The 19,189-nt window shown below is 42.7% G+C and overlaps 1 protein-coding gene across 1 annotated transcript in view; it reads left to right on the top strand.

Moving 5' to 3' along the window:
- The first annotated feature begins 426 nt into the window (after positions 1–426).
- LOC128299474 (nephrin-like) overlaps positions 427–19,189 on the top strand; it is a 292,126-nt gene continuing 273,363 nt past the window's right edge. The window contains exon 1 of the mRNA XM_053035456.1: positions 427–465. The gene's annotated coding sequence lies outside the window, so the exon portion shown is untranslated. The remainder of the gene's footprint in view (positions 466–19,189) is intronic.

Here is a 19,189-nt window from a genome sequence, read left to right as displayed (position 1 = left end):
TCGGTTCGGTCGGAACATCATCGCAGTGTGGCCCATCAAATGTGGCCAGTGTTGTTCTGTGCTTATAAATCTTTTCGACTCAATCTTTGCTTGTTCGCGGGATATAGTTTTACAATGCGTACATCCAGCAATTCTGTGGTGGAGTCCGAATTACGTGATGTTTGTTTTGTTTGGAAGTAGTACTAGTAAATGCCTGTTATGTACAAGTGTTTGTGTAGAAATAGTGACAATTATTTGAATTGTCAGAGGAGAGAATCTTCATAGAGAAACCCACATCCTTGCTAAGGATGCCTGTTAAAACAGGAACCACCACAGTCAGGGAACTGCCCGATTCGCCGAAGCGCCTACGGACTAACAACTCCTCAAGCCTCAGAACCTATGCCGGATGGCCCGTTAGGGCATTTACGTCAGCGAAAAATAGTGACAATTGTGAGTTGTGGATTTTGCTTGTTGGTTGAATATCTGGTGAGTGATTATAATTTTTTCTACTTTCATATTCAATATTCAATGCTGTTCCCAATTCCTTGAGTATACGTCATATGTAATTGAGCAACAGCATTATATCCATACCGTGATAAATTTTTCATCAATTTTTGAACGACAAATTTCTCTGGGATATTGTATTAATTTAACTAAAAGAGAAATTATCTGTAATGTCTTTGCGGCGAAGCCATTTTAAATTCGATCGTTGGGTTTCATTTGAATATTTAGTTCATGGTAAACCTTTAATCCTCTGTAAGCAAGTCATGAAATTACGAAATGCGTCCTTCATTTCGACTATTATAAAATGTGTTTTATTCTATGATTTGACCTATAATTGAATGTGTGTGTTACTCTAGCGAAATCCTTGAAGTCGTTGTTCACCCCAGAGCTTTCACAATAACTTCCCTCCCCTGTATAAAGGGTCGTTCCACCTAATACCACTGCAACGTTTGACTGTACCCACCTAATCATATGCAACCGATACAAGTTTAACTTTTCCGTCTTGGCCGGAGGAGTATATCACGCTAGACTATCGCAAAGCATACGCATCTTCGACCATCCGTACAAACCGCTAACGAGGGAACATAAATATCTTCATTGCTTCACGGTTACGCCACCATCCGTAATGCCATCCTGAGCCCGCCCCCGGGGGGTTCGTCTAGTGTAGCAAAACGTCGCTACTATTTTGTCACCGTAAGAAACCGAAAACGAAGCGAACGGCGAACGTCGAACCAAAGGCGAAAGGATTGTTCGGACCAGCAGCAGCGCCGACAACAGTTTACTGCACCGTGACCGTGAGCTTTGACTGCTCTATCAATCGACGGAGAACTTTCGGGCTCAACTCCATCCCGTGCCCGTTGCCTTCCTTCCCAACCCAGCCAATGATAATAATGGCCTCCGTTTTGCAGGGCTGACAGAAGTAATAATAATAGTTGCCGATCGGTGGCGGGCGAGGAAGCGTTAAGTTGAAGGATCCCGTGCCAGAGAACTGTCAGAGAAAGTTTCACTCCTCCTATCGGTGAATTCGGCGCCATTTCGTCCGTTTCGCGTTGGTGATCATCCTCACCCGGCGCTGGGTGTTTTCTATGGGAAGGGTTTACGTTGCTTTAATTCTAATACTTGCGAAGGCCACCCTCCCCCCGTTCGTTCGTTGGCTTTGTTGTAGCAAAATATGCAACGATAGGGACACCCGACCCGACTGGCGCATTCATACGGCACACGCACACCGGCACCGGTGCCGTTGAAGCAGATGCATTCGAGAACGTCATAAATTTCGCTTCTTCGGCTTGATCTCGCCTTGTACTGCTGCTGCTGCGGCAGAGTTCGCCTGAATTGGCGTGGCGTTGCTCAATGGATTCACCGGGTTTTCATACGCAAAGCCGTGTGTGAACTGGCCCAAGTTGCCGGGCTCCGTATCAGGCACAAACCGAGCAGAAGACATTCTGCCAAACTTGTGCGAAGGGGGTTTTGTGTATGTGGAAGTGCGATATTTGCACTGGATGGGAGCCAAAATTTCTATAAAATAAATTGCGTTCCCCCGGCTGAATGAAAACCATCGTACCGCTAAAGGCTAAATGAACGCTTTTCCACCGTTCCACCGTAGCAGCTTATCCTACGGCTTCTTGACATTGTTTTTTTTTTCTTCTTACAGATCTTCGTTTTTTTTTCATTCCTCTCCTCGCGATGACGATGGCCACCCAACCAGTGAGAAGGAACGAAGATGGAACTGCTGTTCGTAATGTTTTTCCCTTCCTTTCTTTCTTTTTTTTTTGCCCATTGTTGGCCCCGTTGGTTTCCGGTGCTCTAGTGGCCAGCGTTCGCCGGGGTTCTTTTCCTTTGGCGGTAGCGTCGGATCCCTGTTTTCTCCCTGTTCGGGGGGTTGTGCGAAACAGTAGTGCATCGGGACGCGCGTTCACAGTTGTGGTGCGTGGCAGTAGAACACTTTTCGGTGGGTTGTGCTTGAGCTTTCCTGGCTGGTTCCACACTCGCACGGTCCGCACGGTTCAATGCAAATGAACTTCATTTCCGGCACTGCACAAATAGGTCACAACGCTAGTGCGCGCTGATACGGCCGTAACGGTAACGGCACCGGTTACGGAGGATGATTCGGTACCCCTCCGAATGGGGTTGGCCTTTTGTTTTGTGCAGCAGTTTTCTTCGGCAGCCGGCTCCCCCGAGGGGATGCTGTAAACCGGTACCGTTTTTGCGTCATTCCCGCGAGATTTACTTGAGAGATGCAAAAGCATTAGTATGGCGCTTTTCTTCCAGCCGGTTGGGTTTAATGGTTGGTGTAGTTGTTTAAGCGCGATGTGTAATAGTTGGTAACATGTTTGGGGAATTTTTCATACCTGATCGAAATTATGATATTTCCCATATGTCGCTGGGAATCATGGATAGGACATCCAATTTTGTAGATTACTTGAAGTAAGGTACTTCATCTTTGATTTTGTTTTGTTTTGAAAGTAGTATTCTTCTGTCAACATAATCTTTTGGATTATTAAATCAAGCGTCATTAAATCAAAGTTGCTATGATGTCGAAATGAGGATATGGTTCTCATCAGTTCCTCGTCACTCGAACTTCCTTGGTTTGCGCTATATTTTATTTATTTCCCAATCAGTTTGACCAGTAGTTAAAGACTTAGCCAACAGAGAATATTGTTCATCTCTGAAGTTTATATAAACATCATCCTTTGCACGTCAATGCAGCGACTGAAGAACCTGCTCCAAACTACCAAACTCCATCAGACCGTTCCGCTTAGCGTTTCCAAGCAGTTTGATCCGTCATTTATAACACATCGACTAAATAAAAACTGGAATGATGAAACTTTAATCATTAATGTAGTATTGGATAGCTGATCAATGTCTAGAGTTTGGAATTATCTCTGAGTGTCATCTAATCTATATGCAAGAATATAGAAAAAAGTCGCTTATCAGAAATGTCATTTATTTGTAGAAAAGCTGTCTAAGTATAGTACAAATCAGGTTTTTACTCACTTTGAAACAGTTTGTAGCAGCCAGTAAAAAACCTTTTGTCATCCGCGCGACATTATGCGGCCGGCTGGCATCTGTCACAGGATTAATCTGACAGATCTGTCAAAAACAGATCGAGAGATGACTACTTCGACCTTGTTAGAAAAAAATGTAACGGAGTTTAGTAAATAAAAGACAATAAGTAGTACATCTCGCTACAAGTTAATCAACTACTTAAAAGATCTGCATTCTGCAGAAGATTGTTGAGAGTTGTGAAAATCGTTGCAATCCAGCATCTTTACTTCTGCCTTCTGGTTATTGGATTCCAAGTTGCACATGAAATCAGAGCATGGGTTACTATGCGACGTAATGAGGATTACACGAAAAATAACAAGGTGATGTTGAGTGGCAAAACTCTAAGGCCTTGCGACGGTTAATCCATTCTACTCTTCATCCAAGCGATACGCATCTCGTGAGGTTAAATTACGGAGACCTTTGACGTTCTCAAATCAATCCAGGCATACGTGGAGGGCACATACATAATTAATTATGAACTCAACACTGTTTAAAGCTGTCAAAGTCCTCTTCAAATCTTCATGTTCGGCTGGACTGATCGATGTACTTGGACTTGTGAAAGTTTATATGGACTTATGGAGTCAGTTGTTTGCAACAAGCAAGTAAGTTAGTTGTTCTTCAGTTCAAAATTTGCTCTAGGTCTTTGAACAAGTAACAAACAGAACTGAAGCCAGATTTAACCATAGATTCAAAGTCTATGCCTGATCAGTTAGATCAACTTAAAGCCATTATTAGACGTAAAGTAGGTTTGTACTGGAAGCGGTTGAACAACTAGAGAGGTTAGATGTTCTCTTTGTTATGCTTCTACTATGTTTGACAGTTTTTTGGAGTAATTGCTCGACCGACAATTTGGACAGTAATAAATACAGAGAAGTTAAATGAATGTTTCAGCTTAAAGTTTATTTAGCTGCGGATGGAAAGCAAACTTATTTAATTTTATTTAAATTAATGCCTGTCCTCTTCATCATGTAAGTTTTGACAAAAAAAATATGCCCATAAAGGTGACTTCAAAAACAGTAGTTTCCTGATCCGAAACCAAACGGACCATTTCATTCCCTCGTTTACCATTACCTCCCCACCACCCCTTTTTTTACTATTCATTATACAAACAATTGCACTGATGCATTCATTCCGATAAACGGTTGTCAGAAGATCAAACCAATCTCGCAACACCCGGACAGTGCCGGGCTCATAAATATGTTGTCCTGCATAATTCTTCCAATTCATCATACAGCTCGACCGCTCGGAATACAGCTTAACCGAACGGGAGCAGAACCGAGTGGTTAAAACTCGAACCCAAATGAAATGAGGCTGGTGCGGATTGTTTTAGCTTTAGCCATCCAGCCCTGCCTGTGGCGTGTGTGTGGTGCGTACGACGAAGGCTTAGCTGGTGGCAAAAGAAATAAACAGTTCGAGTCCTGTGTGTGTATGTAAGATTGTGCCAGCATGGGTGTGCTGGGTTGTTGGCTGGTTTGTGGTGCATAAACACATCGATACTGTCATCACATCGTTAGTGCCAGAAGGAAATAATTAAATATGAATATTTTATGCGGAGTTCTTAAGCATTACTTCGGGCACCGAGACGGTAAACACCACGACAAAGGAAGCTGTCCGCTGCAATAAGGTGCCACCGGACCAAATCCTTTGCAACAGGACAGACGGGACACACCCTTGCACACCCGGATGGTACGGACGCATTCGACACGATGCACCGGTGTTTGGTGTGCACCTTGGTGCAAATAGTGGCCTGTGATGCTGTCGTCCGATTCCAGTCCCACACACGGCTTTCTTCTCACTTTGTGTAAAAAGGAGCGTCCGTTAGTGTGTGTTCCTTTCGGCAGCAAACATTCCTGCCCTGCTTTGATTCGAGTGTACACCGTTCCCAGTGTGCCGGATTATGGGTGCAGGAAAATAAGGGAAAACATCTTCCATTATAGTGCTGGAAGGTCCGACAAGAAGGCTAATGCTCCGTCAGAGTACATTAAGTTGGCTGTGTTTTTGTGCCGTACGCTTTGTGCCCACCGGTGGTCCCATCGTGTTCCTGCCACCGTCCCGGTGGTGGGGTTATCGAGGTAAAACATCTTGCCAGAGGTAAACCGTAGGTTACGACCGGTCGCAAATCTTTGTTGCTATCCATTTTATTAGCAACAACAAAAAAAACCCCTCTCCCGATGGTTCAGGGCTTGCACGGCTGCACTTCGGGACGCTTATGAGATCGCACCGGCAAAGGGGCTCACGGATACACAGTCCATGGATCATGCTTAGCTGGCTGGCTCGGGCCACATCCTGTGCCAACCCGCGTAACGCTGGTGGCGGTAGCTCTACCGACTTTGCCGACTTTGTTTATCTTCTATTTGTATTTATCAGCACTTGAGGGAGCGTTTCAGTCGATGCTTGCAGCATTGCAGCAGCGATGGGAAAGCACACGGAAGAAGCCAATCGTGTGTTGGGTTTGTATCGTTGTCGCGTAATTCACTCAGGGCCGCAAGGATCGCCGGTAAAAGGATCGTTGGACAGTGTGCGGATGCAAGTTTCATTTCTGCACTCGGTACGATGACGTTCCACGAAGCGGAGTTATAAAGTAAAACACGTGTATTGGATGGCTTTATAGCATCAGAATGTATGTTTGATCGGTGGAGCAGGATGGTTAAGCAGAATTATGTAGTTTTTCATATTAATATTTGTACCATGCAGCCGTGATGTAAATACGTGTAACGCAGTGTAACGTGCTGCTGAAAAGGATTATATGGAAGTGATGCTTATGCATTGAAACTGATTCGAGCGCAACATTGCCTGGGTGACATCATAAAGCCGTCATAATCACCAGGTCTATCACACATGCACGTGCCTGGGCTTGAAACTTGTCTAAACTTAGCTTATTCTGCGTCTAAAAGAGGAGCCGAATTAGTTCAGCTACCTAAGAGATGAATCTATTTTATTAATCATTTTATTTGTGTTGCAAAACTGCACCAAGTCACTTGAAAATATGTAAAAACATAACATTTGAACTGATAGTAGAAATTGCCGATATTAATTTAATTTACTTAATATCAAACTTTATCTCATAAATAACAATTATTTGATTTAAGCTCTCATACGAAAATACGGAAAATAAAAGTAATTAAGAAATGGCAGTTCTGGATCTCTTAAGGTTGTAACACCGCTAAAGAATAGAATCATCATCAATATTTATAAACATACATGGGTAATGATTTTATCTTCTTATTTTGGATCATTTTAGTTCATTAATGCTGTGTGACATTATCTATTATCCATCTATTTGTCTATCCTTGTATAGGAATTTACAAAAATTACAAATGCATTTATTATTAGTTTATTAATTTTATTTATTTATTATTTTTTATTATTAGATAAGATTAGATTGAGTTATTACTTAATAATTATATATATATTATATTATTATGTTATTATATAGGTATAAGTTTCAAACTTACAATCAAAAATGTATTAGCATTATTGTTGCATCTTCCAGCATGTTAAATCATGGGTTAGATATCTCGTGGTAGAATAGATTCAAATACTACGTAAATCAACGTAAAAATATCGATGTGTATAATGTAAAATTAGTAAATTGTACAATGAAAATGTTGACTATTTGGTAGCTAACTGCCGATTTGTTACTTTTTTATTTTAATCTTTGTTATTTTAATTTTTAAATTAATTTAAATTTAAATTTTATATTTTTTTTAGTTTAAAATTATATTTTTAATTAATTAATTAATCAGTTAAATAATTAATTTTATTCATTTAATTATTTAATTAATTTATCTTCGTTAAAACGTTACAATTTTCGGAATATACCTGCGATGCAATGGTCAATTAGTTGGTTTAATGAAAAAAATAAGAATAAAAAAAATCTCTTAATCAAAGTTAAACTTTGGAATGATCAAAGTTTTTTTTTTAAATGGCGTGAAGTATTTGTATTTTTTTTTTTATTTGTGTTGTTGCATAACTTTTTACTTTTACTTACATTCTAGAATTTTACCAAATATTCTTTTTCCAATGTAAAAATATGGTCCCCTAGTTGAACTGGCTACTTTATCATTAATATGTTTGCCCTTCCAAAAATGGCCACAATTTCATATGCATAAATGTAAACAAATTTACTTCGACCTTCGGTGCATATTTTACAAACTAAATCGAATTACATACGAAACGATTCTCACGCTAGCTGCCAGATGTGCTGGCAGAACTGCAGAACGCTCAACCGTGTCCCGCCAACAGTGAAGTAAACACATCAAAAGAAGTTAAACTGCTGCCGGCGATGGTTCTACGCTGCACACACAAGGATAATGTCATCGATAAGAAAAGAAACTGTGATGACAACGTGCGCCACGGTGACAAAAGCGCAGCTCCAGCAGCATTCTGCCCAACGCGTTGATGTAATAGGGCAACGTTGGAATGGCTGTGGTTTTTGGAGATGATGATGATGATGCTGCTGCTGCTGCTACTGCTGCTGATGCAGTGCGCCGTGAAAAACGAATTGGCTGTCGACTCCACCGGGAGCGAGGTGCACGCTAGCAGCAGAAAACGATGAACACGGTTCGGAAGTTGGCACGGAGATAAATTACTTTCCCCCCCCCGCCACTTGCGCCACATATGCGCATGTGGGTGTAGAGTGAAATCTAAACAAATTCTCGGTGGCACCGAGATCATGTCCCAACCCAACCAAACAAAAAAAGGGAAAAAGAAATGTGGAAAAAGCAGACTGTGCCGTCTCACACCACCGACCGAGGTAAGCGAGCGTTGAGTTCTTGTACTTAAGGACACGCTACCCCCGGGTGGCGGCAATGATGCACCGTTGCACCGTGCCACAGTGTGCATACAGTGCACCCGAGGCACTTGACAATGTGAGACGATGCTGGGACCACCGCGACGCAACCAGCGGGGCGAAGTGGCGAACTGGGAAGAACGGTGACGCTAGATGATGACGACGACGACAGGCGTGCAACACCGTGCGTTAGTGTGGGTGATCCATATCCTGGCTGGTGTCCTCGGCGAAGTGCCCACCGGCAGGGGTTCCAGAATTATTGTACACCGTGACTCGGATCCTTTCGGTTGACACCCCGGGGTGGGCAGACGAGCAGTGTGTGTGTGCGAGACGACATTTGCTGGATGATGCGATAATGCGTTTCGTTTCGGTGTTTATGTCTGGCTGACTAATTTATAAATGTTCGCCAACCAGCAGCGAAGTACACAAACAAACAGTGGAAAACGTACGAAGAACGACGGATAAGATGCACCAGCAGAAAGAATCGCAAACGGTGGAAATTGTTCGTGGAAGGAAGCGATTAAAATTTGGAGTTTGCACTTGAGAAACTTCAAAGCATCGTTCATCTAGGGGGATCTGCACTGTTTACACAATCAATCTGCAGTTACACATCTGGTTCGTATCAGTACGAAACTCTCGTGCAACTGTCGTCTGCTTATTGGTGATTGTAGGAATAAACAAAATGGTCAGGCAGTGCTAGCGTTTGCGATACATTTTCCTTGTTGCAATCATTATTTACCAAGCGCCTTGGACATTTATGGCTTTTGTCCATGGGAAAAAAATCTTCAATAGAAAGGAAATGTTACAATACATATCCTTTCATGTTACAATTTACAACTTGTTAAAGTGAATGTTTATTGTTAGAATCAATAAAGTTTGTATTCTTTTAAGTACATGTATCAAGTTTTATAGTGCAGTTGCAGTACCATTTGAAAGTATAAATTCATAGCGCAATAAAAAAATACATACTACTTCGGCATGGGACATTTTGATAACATCTTAGATGCTACCCTATTGTCGAGGTAAAATATTTTTAAATTTCCTCAGACTCCACACATTTTATAAACGGACAATTACTAGTACGGAAAAACGAAATACGGAACCTAAAGAGTTGTCCGATAGTAGTCCGATGCTAGTCCGATCTTAGTCCGATCATATTCCGATACTAGTCCGATGATAGATCGATGATAGTCCGATAGTAATCCAATGATAGTGCGATGGTAGTCCGATGATAATCCGATGATAGTCCGAGCATAGTCTGATAATAGACGAGATACGGGACCAACACCAGGATGACATGTTCAGACGTGCTAATAGGACGCAGGGATTGATTTTTATGGTAGCGAGAGACTTTGACGATCCTATTTGTATAAAAACCCTATGTTAGGATCTCTATAAAAAGCCTATAGGATCTAATCCAGTCATCCTATTCGACACTTACCGTGGCAAGACCGTTTCAACTTACTTTCCTAACGGGCTCGACTTTTTGCTTTTTGGGATTAGAAACTCTTGACAACAGGCGCAGAAATGCTCAAACATTACTTGTTGCAGGTGTGCTATGTGGCACCATTGATGCTCCTGAAATATTAGAAAAAAATCAGCATAAACGTTCCAAGAACTGCAACACAAAACCGACAGATTGTCTATAGAGGCTTTAGAAATACGCAAATGACCCCATATTATCAGTGGCCCCATAATTCAACCGATTGTCTGAGCATTTCTAATATAATATGAGCATAACAGCATTCAGGGAACTTCTGAGATTTTCTTTTAACAAATTTATAAGTTTGTAAAGTGTGACGTTAAAATTGATAATGTATGTCTGGTATTTATAGCGCCCGATAAATGTCCTTTTAAATTAAGTCTTATTGAGCCATATTCCGGTGGACTGTGTATCCACGCTTTGGACTATACCACGCTTTGGACTATGAACTTTATGAGATTTTAGGTTAAAGAGCAAATTCAGGAGTAGTCTGTTTGCTCGGCATCACCTGTATCTACGTATTGCACCATCATCATCTAATTTAATTAATAAATCATTTTATATGACGACAACACCCTTAATAAGCTATTGGTAGAACAAATAATTTCAGGTGTTGACGGATTGAAGAATTTCCTAATTTTAATCTAACAGAAGAACTGTAAATTCAACCATTTTTCAAGGATCTTTTCTGGAACGTTGTATCTCAGGCGAAGTCCTAATGTAGCTAAACAAGTTTTCATCAAACAATATTATACATTATACATTATACAATTATAATATTATACATCGCGGGCTGCGTGGCACGACTTCGACACTCCTGGCTGTCGCTTAATGCGATAGCCTGTGGATGTGATCGCGTCATCGATGACGTACGCCGCCGGTCATCGTCACGGGATGGACCCGGTGACGCTCCCGGGGCAGTCGGTTTTTAACCATACAGGTACGATCACGTACCTGTCTCGCTCTGTATAATCGTAAAGTGTAATCGTTTTTATGATAAACTATCATCATAAGTTTTAATTGCAAAAGGTTTACGTCCTGTGTGCGCGGGTGCAAAAAGTGTGCGAAATCGTTCCCCACTCGCGGATGTAACAAATATCATTGGATCAATCCATCTGGTTTCAATGTTGAGAAAATACTACTGTAGTTACTAATTAATGTTTTCGCGTTAGATCGACATTGATTAAACGTACTACAACAGAGCACACCATGTGGAGAGCAAGATGTTCAACAAACGGGGACATGCAAAAAACAGTGTTAAGTGCTGCGTCGAGCAGTTACTTGATCCCTGCTATCGAGCAGTTCGCTGTTTACTGCTATCGAGCAGTTCCCTGCATCATTCCCCCCCTTTAGTAACAATATCGTTCCTTTATTTGATTAGCCAGATATTGGTATCGATCGCGTGACCGATCATATCGTGTGGTGTACTTTTTTTAATCAGGCACTGTCGAAGTGCTTTATCGGGAGAGAATCTCCTTGCGCCTGGAGTGTGTTCCTGGGAGAGTGCGGGACGAACGGCATCGATACGCAGCGACACATGCGTGCGTGGTTCTAATTCTGCTCGTACGTACGACTTTTCTTTTGTTATCGATGACCTTACCTTGCTCATCATTTGTTCTACATTATCTCTCTTGATCGTTGATCTTATTCGTAACAATACGATCGGTAGTGCCTCAGTTGATTTCGGGCGGTTGTGGCACTATGTTGCGGATTTTAATTGCCGGTGCGGGAATCAAAGGACATTGCTAAGGAATCAAACATGCGTTTAAAAACAAGTGAATGTGTCTATTATCGTTACACAATAGTAGTTTAGTTCAGATGGTGAAAGTGCACGTGGTAAAATCTATGATCTGAGGAACAGGAGAATGGTTGTGTCGAGTGATTTTTTTTGCATATTAGTGGCATACTAGGCATAGTGTTTCGGTGTCAGTGTTGATGCGCGTTGCAGCTTCACCATGTGCTCATAATCTATCGCATCAGATTGCTATTGCGTAGGATTGGCTGTTTCGGATTTTATTGTAAAGGCAACCTGCGCGGACGGCTGAACACAGGTGCGCCTGTTGTTAATATTTCATGTTCGACCATGTGGCGGGGCTTTTTCAATGGATTGAGCTTCGTAATATCGTTAAATTGCTAATATTTCTGCGAAAGGATTTTCATACCGGCAAGCACTAATGGTAGATCTATCCGCTGCATTTAGTTTGCATATCGGCACTGTTCGTCTTATTATCCACTCATCTTTTTCTGTTCATGTCGACGAGCAAATCGTAATGGCCGAGGAAGTCTGCACCGATAATCGGACAATCTACATCAGTGATTATAAAATGCCACGTGAATTTTCACGCTATTTCAAGGTCCACTGTAGGACGCTTGGTACCATAAGTGGCAATACTAGTATTCGTCGCAGCGAAAAGTGTTCATTTACAAAAAAACGAACGAACTTGCGCAAAAGGACAATTCTCTAATGCGCTCGGTTTATACTCATGCGTCGGGTGATTCGATTAAGTGCTGCGTCGAGCAGTTACTTGATTCCTGCTATCGAGCAGTTCCCTACAACGCAAACATTATGAACTGAATTGTTTTTTCCAACGAAAACCGGCTACATGATCGAAATCGCTTAAGTATAGTGCATTGCTCGGAACATATGTTAATGCTGCTGCTCGGAACATCCAAGCAACCCGCCAAGGAAAAATAAGAGACAAATGTGCGAAGCATGGTCGATACACTTGGCACAAGCGACGATGTGTGTTTATTTTCTTGTTTTCAACCCCCTGCAAAGATTCGACCGCTGAAATAAAGCGAACAAGCGGTGCAGAAAGAAATGGTCGAGAGAGAAAAAATGGATTTTTTCTCTGTTTGTATGTCACCGCGTGGCGTTGCATGAATGCTATGCTGCGTTCGGTGAATTCGTGTGAGACTTTATGACCACCAGCACCAGCTACGCTTCGGTATAACAGTTTCCGTGTGAGTGTTCCAAAGCAATGGGTAGCATAAAACTCACCATGAGCTGATGTTGAGCTCAGCTACCATGAAGTCCGTCCGTAAAGTCTCGCGAGAAGTGAGTGCTCGCCTGCAACCTTCGCCGGAGAGTGAGTAGCTCAGACGCACCCCCGGAGCACCCCTTACGTGGGGGGCGAAACTCGTGAAAACCGAGCCCGTTTCGATTGGCCTGGGCGCTTCCAACTCTTCGCGCGGAGAGTAAGAGAACTGGTTTTTCAACCACCGGAGCAAAACCCCGTTTTATTTGGTTCCCTTGTTTTTTTTTCTTTCCACCGTTTGTTGCTCTGTTCCGGCCCGATGGATGGCACGCTGCACAGGCTTTCCAGGGCCACCGGCTTCGCGCTGTGGTGGCTGTGCGTTCGGGCCGTAATGCCGCCACTCTCCTTCAGTAATCGCGAGATCCCGCAGCAGTGAACAACCAGCGTACGGGCGCGGTGCATGTGTGTGATCTGTTTTTATTTTTCATCTCTCGTTCGCGTTTTACGCGCGCGCATCCAAGCCGGTATTTACGTCGTCATCGTCGTCTTGGTCGTCGTCGTCGTCGTTGTCGCCGTTGTCAACGTCAATATCGTCGTCGTGGTCGTTGGCATTGCCGCTCTGCCATGACGACGCCGGCAAGTACACATTAAAGGTGCTCCGATTCGATCACGTGGGAAAACGGTTTGGGCTTTACGCATACGACAACACAACCGGGAACATGAGGTGGGGGGGGGGGGGGGGGGAGTGATCACTCAAAACGAGGAGGCCAGAATTTAATTGGTAACAAATTTTCCCATCACAACCTGTTAGACGATCTTGTTATCTGAGAAATATTCTGAAACGAATATAAGTTGCATATTATGTTATTAAAACAACTTATAAACAGATTGTTTTATCAACATTTATTACTTACTTTTGATTAATTGAAGAAGATGTCCACCACTAACCCCTCCATTGGATAGAGAAGATAGAATTATTGGTTATTATTGAATTAAATACTACTTTCCGGAATTTTTTTGCCATAAAGACATCCTTCATATCTTTTAAATTTCATAAATCTACTATCACACTAACTGTCAAAGCATGTAAACAATCTGCCCGGAAGATGGCACCCGTGAAGAATGACAGTTGGTTGACAGCTCAGTCAACTTGCTCTACCATTGTTGCCATCGTAGCCGCCGTCCCATACCGATTTCTTATCAATGTTGCTCGCCTCCTTTTTGACATCGCCCGTTTCGGCCGACCTAAAGGGGCAGCTAAAAGTAGGTGGATAATGTTTCGAGATAGCATCAAAGCACTGGCAGGCCTGTCAGACCACTAACCAGCATCGCACTTGATCGGGTGGGCCCTTTTCCTAGCGCAGCAGTCAACGGGTTGAGGTCGAGGCATCGCAACACCACCGAGCACCGAGTTAGCAGCACGTGGGCTGAGAATTGGGACGTTCATTTTCCCATTCGCCGCTTTCCCTACCCATTGATCGCTTTTCTTCTCTTCCCCCCCCCCCATTCCTGGCCACCCCCCGAGGGGGGTATGATTTTTCCCATTTCCCATTCCATCCGAATACCTGGCCGTAGTTCGTATCGGTTGTCGTCGCGTTGTTTTTTAACCTGCTAAACCGCACCGTGTCACCGGAAATAGAGAGCGGAGGCCTTACCGTTACCAGTCTTGTTCAACCGATACCGATAGGCGTGACGGTCGAAGGAACCGTTGGGAAAATAAAATACACCCCCTACATCGTTGCTGTGCGTTCGTGTGAGTGTGGTGAAAAATTGCTACCTTTAAAGTACGGCAAAAGGAAAAGTTGAGCTCTGCATCAAAAGTACATCCAAAGCGAAGTTGGAATTCTGTACATGTGTGTGTGCGTGTTTTTCGTGTGTCTTGTGCAGTGTGCAGTGGGCAAATTGGTTGCAAATCGGTTGCATTTAGCAGCAGGCAAAAGAAAAACCCTCCTCCCCTCGGGCTGTTTCAGCACTTTGTCATTGTTGAATTGATGGGTTTGACCGACTAAAAAAAAAACACACACAACAGGAAACACAAAAACAAACATGGGATTGCGCTGACGGTTTGTTTCGTTTTCCATTTTCTTTGTACTAGTGGTGTGTGTGTTTGTGGTTTTTAGTGAAGCATTGTTTCTGTTTTACGCAAAGTGAAAGAGTGCAATTGTAACAAATGATCATTTAGTGAATATAGTGAAGTGATGTGAGTGTAAGAAAGCGTCTATCGTGAAAAAAAAGATTGTTTCTAGCAACATCAACATCTCTCAATGAATCTTCAAGACTTTACGTTATAGTGTAAGTATTGTTGTTTATTTAAATTGTTATGTGCTCTTCTATTTGTTTTTAATGACAAAAAGCCATCAAGCGATGACTTATCTATTTTTAGACTCATTTATAGGTTTGTTGAGAATTTTATGAGAAAATTTTATATCTTTGAACGAGAATGCGCATTTTACAGCAGAATATTACCTCTTAAATTAAATAAGCTCTAGTTTAAGAGCATGATTTACAGAATTCCAACGTCCGTACGCTTGGAGCATGATTAAAGCATCAACTCAACAAGGGGTAAAAGGCATATGCAACTGCTCCATTTGCTCTATCCATCCGGATAAAACATATCCTTCCCGTTCGTTCCTCAGCCACCTACCCAAGGTTCTTCTCCCCCGGTGCTCCGGGCGCACATTCGCTGACAGCCAGGAGCCCATTTGTGTTGGTGTTGACATTCTGCCAAAGTACGGATGTGAATCGTTTTCGATTTCACCCACGCCCGCCTGGTCCGGGGTTTTTCGGTCAATCTGACCCTTTTTGCCGGGTGCGCGTGATTTTACCATTCCGTGCACCATCGAACTCGAACATTTGAAGTGACTCGTTTTTGCGTTCCTTCCTGTTGCCATCGGTCACAAAAAGCGATCAATCTTTCTCGCCAGCTGTGACCATCCGGGGCGATGCTGGGCACCGTGTTCGATCTTTTGTGATTGGGTAGTGTGTTTTTTTTCGTTGTTTGCTGGAAAAGTGATGAACAAACCAAAGTTTTAGGCTTGTTGTAGGGATCGAAATGGAGATGAACTAATAGGGCGCTTTTACTAAAAGAAGAAAGCTGCCATTAAACCAATTGCATAGTGATGGATTATTTGTTCAACTTTTGCGCTAGACATAAGCGAACTCTCAAATGATTAAATGAAAACTTTAACGCAAGATTTCCATTGCGCGAACTCTTAAATGCACTTAAAAAAACATCCTGTCATAAGAGGCCAAAATCGATTCGAAATACTTAAATAAAAGTTGAGCAAAATTTAAAACCCATCGATCGGCACCATCCGTTCCCGGGAGCCCGGAAGCTAAATCGGTGCGAGAAGCAAAAGTTGCTGGTGTGCTCTCGATATTTTTTTTTTGTGTTGCTGTGCCCATCTTTCTTTCCCGACCTACCCTCGGGAGGTTTTCGGTTACGGAGGATTTTTGGTGCCGAACGTGCATCAACGGAGCCAACCTTTTGTGGCAGGGTTTTTGCAAACCCCGGCAGGACACACTCCACAAGAGGTCTCGTTCGTTCGCGCTCCCCGGGGCCGGACCCGATGGCGTTGACGTGCTTCCGAAACCGATCGGTAGAGGTTTAATTAAAAATACATGTTATCTACTTCTGTGCAATGCGGAGTGCCCTCCAAATCCAACCCGATGTGGGATTAGATGTGCGTGGCAGTGGCGGACATGAGGCGGACGGTGGCAGTAGGAAAATGATCTGTTTTGCAAAATTTCCCTCTTTTCCGCGAATTATCCGCCTGTCTGGGATTGAAGTGGGGTAGGTAAGGTGAAGCGCACGCGTGTTTGTTTCTAGGGATCTGTTTTTTTTATTTTGGCGCATCACATCAATGTGGTACATTATGTGTTCGTTGTACTGCAGAAGGAATTTTTTATATCTTCAATAAAAAGGCATTTCTTATCGATGCACGAGCAGGGGTAGCATTTCAGCAGATCATAAATCATTTCTTCGCCATCAAACTATTTCCATAACGTTTTCGATGACGATAACAGACCCGAACGAACTCAAGCTCATCAATGATTCCACGATGACGAGCACGAATGAGCAGACTGTGGACATGGACTGCCCCATCTATCACTATACACACACGAATCGGATGAGTTTGTGTGGTTTAGTTTTTCATTCTGAGCTTTGAAATTGTATTGCTTAAGCGGTTGAATGGTTTTTGTGATCCACATATTTGTGGGAAATAGTGACGAACTGTTGGAAAATAAAGAGAGTATTAAAATAATTCAGACTCAATGCTCAAATTACAGGGTTTTCCAGGATTATATTGACAAGTCCAGCGAGCCATGTCAACGCCACCTTCTGTACTATTCAATAACTTGCCGAAAAAGTCGACTATATGCCGGAACAAAACAACTTCTCACTGTACTGCAGTCAGTATAATCTCAAAAAACCCTCAGAAGCCCAATTTACTTACGACTCCGGGCTGCTTGGTGGTGGTTTTGGTTGGCGACAACGGTTCTACTAAACAGGATCAGGATCAAATTGTAATGCAAATATCTGCAAATTATTTTTTCTTTAATATGGGAGAAAGAGAAATAAATTATGTCGTATTAGATCCAATATTAAAATTGCACAAAACTATGAATATTTCACTAAAACAGGATACAATCATCACAATTAATTAATTAATTACAATTAATCATCAACCACAAAAACATCTAAAACAGTGTCCTGTTATTTCTCAACTACTAGTCCTCAACGGAATAAAAAATAAAACATTGGGCGAATTCGACTATACCACTAGTCTGTCGGCTCTTAATGGCAATAGGTTTGGGCTACCCTAACAACCCTGTTTTTTTCCCCAAGGTGCAGATTCTACTATTTTCATATAGTATGCCACATTCTGGGTAATTAGGTTGGAGATTTCTCAAAATCTCTAATTTTACCCCTCGCACATCCTTTCCTTTTTTCTTTTCAAACTCCTTTCCCCCTATTACCACCAGAGGCGAAAGAGACCCAGGAGGTCCAAAGCCTCTCTAATACTTAACAACAACAACAACTAGTCCTCAACATTCTTGAAAGAATTCTTGGGTTTTCTGTTTTAATGGATGTTGGATCGCCGAGCAATTAAGGGCTTTGGAGAATTATTTTATGAATGAATAGTTCTAGCATGCAATCAGTTTCGCATTCTTACCTAAGTTTTTCCACGCTCTTGCATACTCTTGCATAGCCGTTTGTTGCTGTTATTCAAAAATCCGACTAATGTTATTCGCCTCCTCTTATTTGTTTATTTTTATCTACTTCTTAATAAAATAGCGAGGATTCGAATTGATGTTGGTACTATCATGTGAAGGCCGTCATCGTCCTTCGAACGAAACATGTCAGAGTTCTCTTTTACACGCTGACTCGATCCTCGCAGACCTATAATTTTGGTCTCTAAAATATATAACCTCTAAGTGTGGTTCGCTGTAGTCTACTGTATATACTTTGTTAATGCGTATGTGAAATTAAGTATTTCATATAACCTCTGAAAACACAATGGACATGGCACTTGTACAGTAACGGATCAGAGGAACCAAAACGACTGCGACGTTCCTCTACGTCAAGTAACGGCCTGGCACGGAGCGATCTCACCGGAACGTAAACTTCTTCAGCAGCCCAATTAGCTGGTTGCCCTTAGTGCCAATGTGTTCAAGCTGGTCGTGGAAGCTCAACTTACCATCAAGGAGCACTCCAAGGTTCCTGACACAGCTTTGGCGCAGAAGGGCAGATCGACTGACCAGCTTGGGTGCGGATCGGGAAAAACAGCTTCGCATTATCGGCATACAGCAGACACCCGCGACACGTAGTTGAGGTAGATCACAAAGAGGAGCGGACCGAGGTTGCTCCCTTCGAGGTACCCCGGAAGTAGAGTCCACCAAGGACCAAGGACTTCTAGCTTAGCGAGTAGAATTTCATGTGGTACGCTGTCAAAAGCTGCTTTGATATTCGTATATACGGCATCAACTTGAAGGCCGGCATCAATAGTCCTATCCACAAATCCACGTTGAGCAACGAGAAGCGGTTCATACATTAGGAGCTCTAAATACTTTGGGTCAGGCGCAAAGCGATGCAATGCCACGATAATTGGAAGCGTTGGATTTATCACCCTTTTTGTAAATAGGGACCAACCAGGAGCTTTTACATCAGGCAGACCAACGACGCATCAATCGACGGAAGATTGGGGACCATTGCATGCATCCATTGGGATGTTAGACAGGGTGTCTGCAGTCTGTTTCTGATGCGGGGTATCAGGATGGAAGGGCAAAGCGCGTGGCCGAGGGGGGATATGAACCGCAACAATAAAAAGACGAATATTGCCGAACTGCATAACAACGCATGTAAGCTCGAGCGATTAATGCTCCGTACGGAATTCCCGTGACGTC

This window comes from Anopheles moucheti, chromosome 2 (assembly GCF_943734755.1).
Source record: "Anopheles moucheti chromosome 2, idAnoMoucSN_F20_07, whole genome shotgun sequence".
Taxonomy (NCBI): Eukaryota; Metazoa; Arthropoda; class Insecta; order Diptera; family Culicidae; genus Anopheles; species Anopheles moucheti.
The sequence above is the reverse complement of the archived record's forward strand: the minus strand, read 5'-3'. Positions and strand labels throughout refer to the sequence as shown.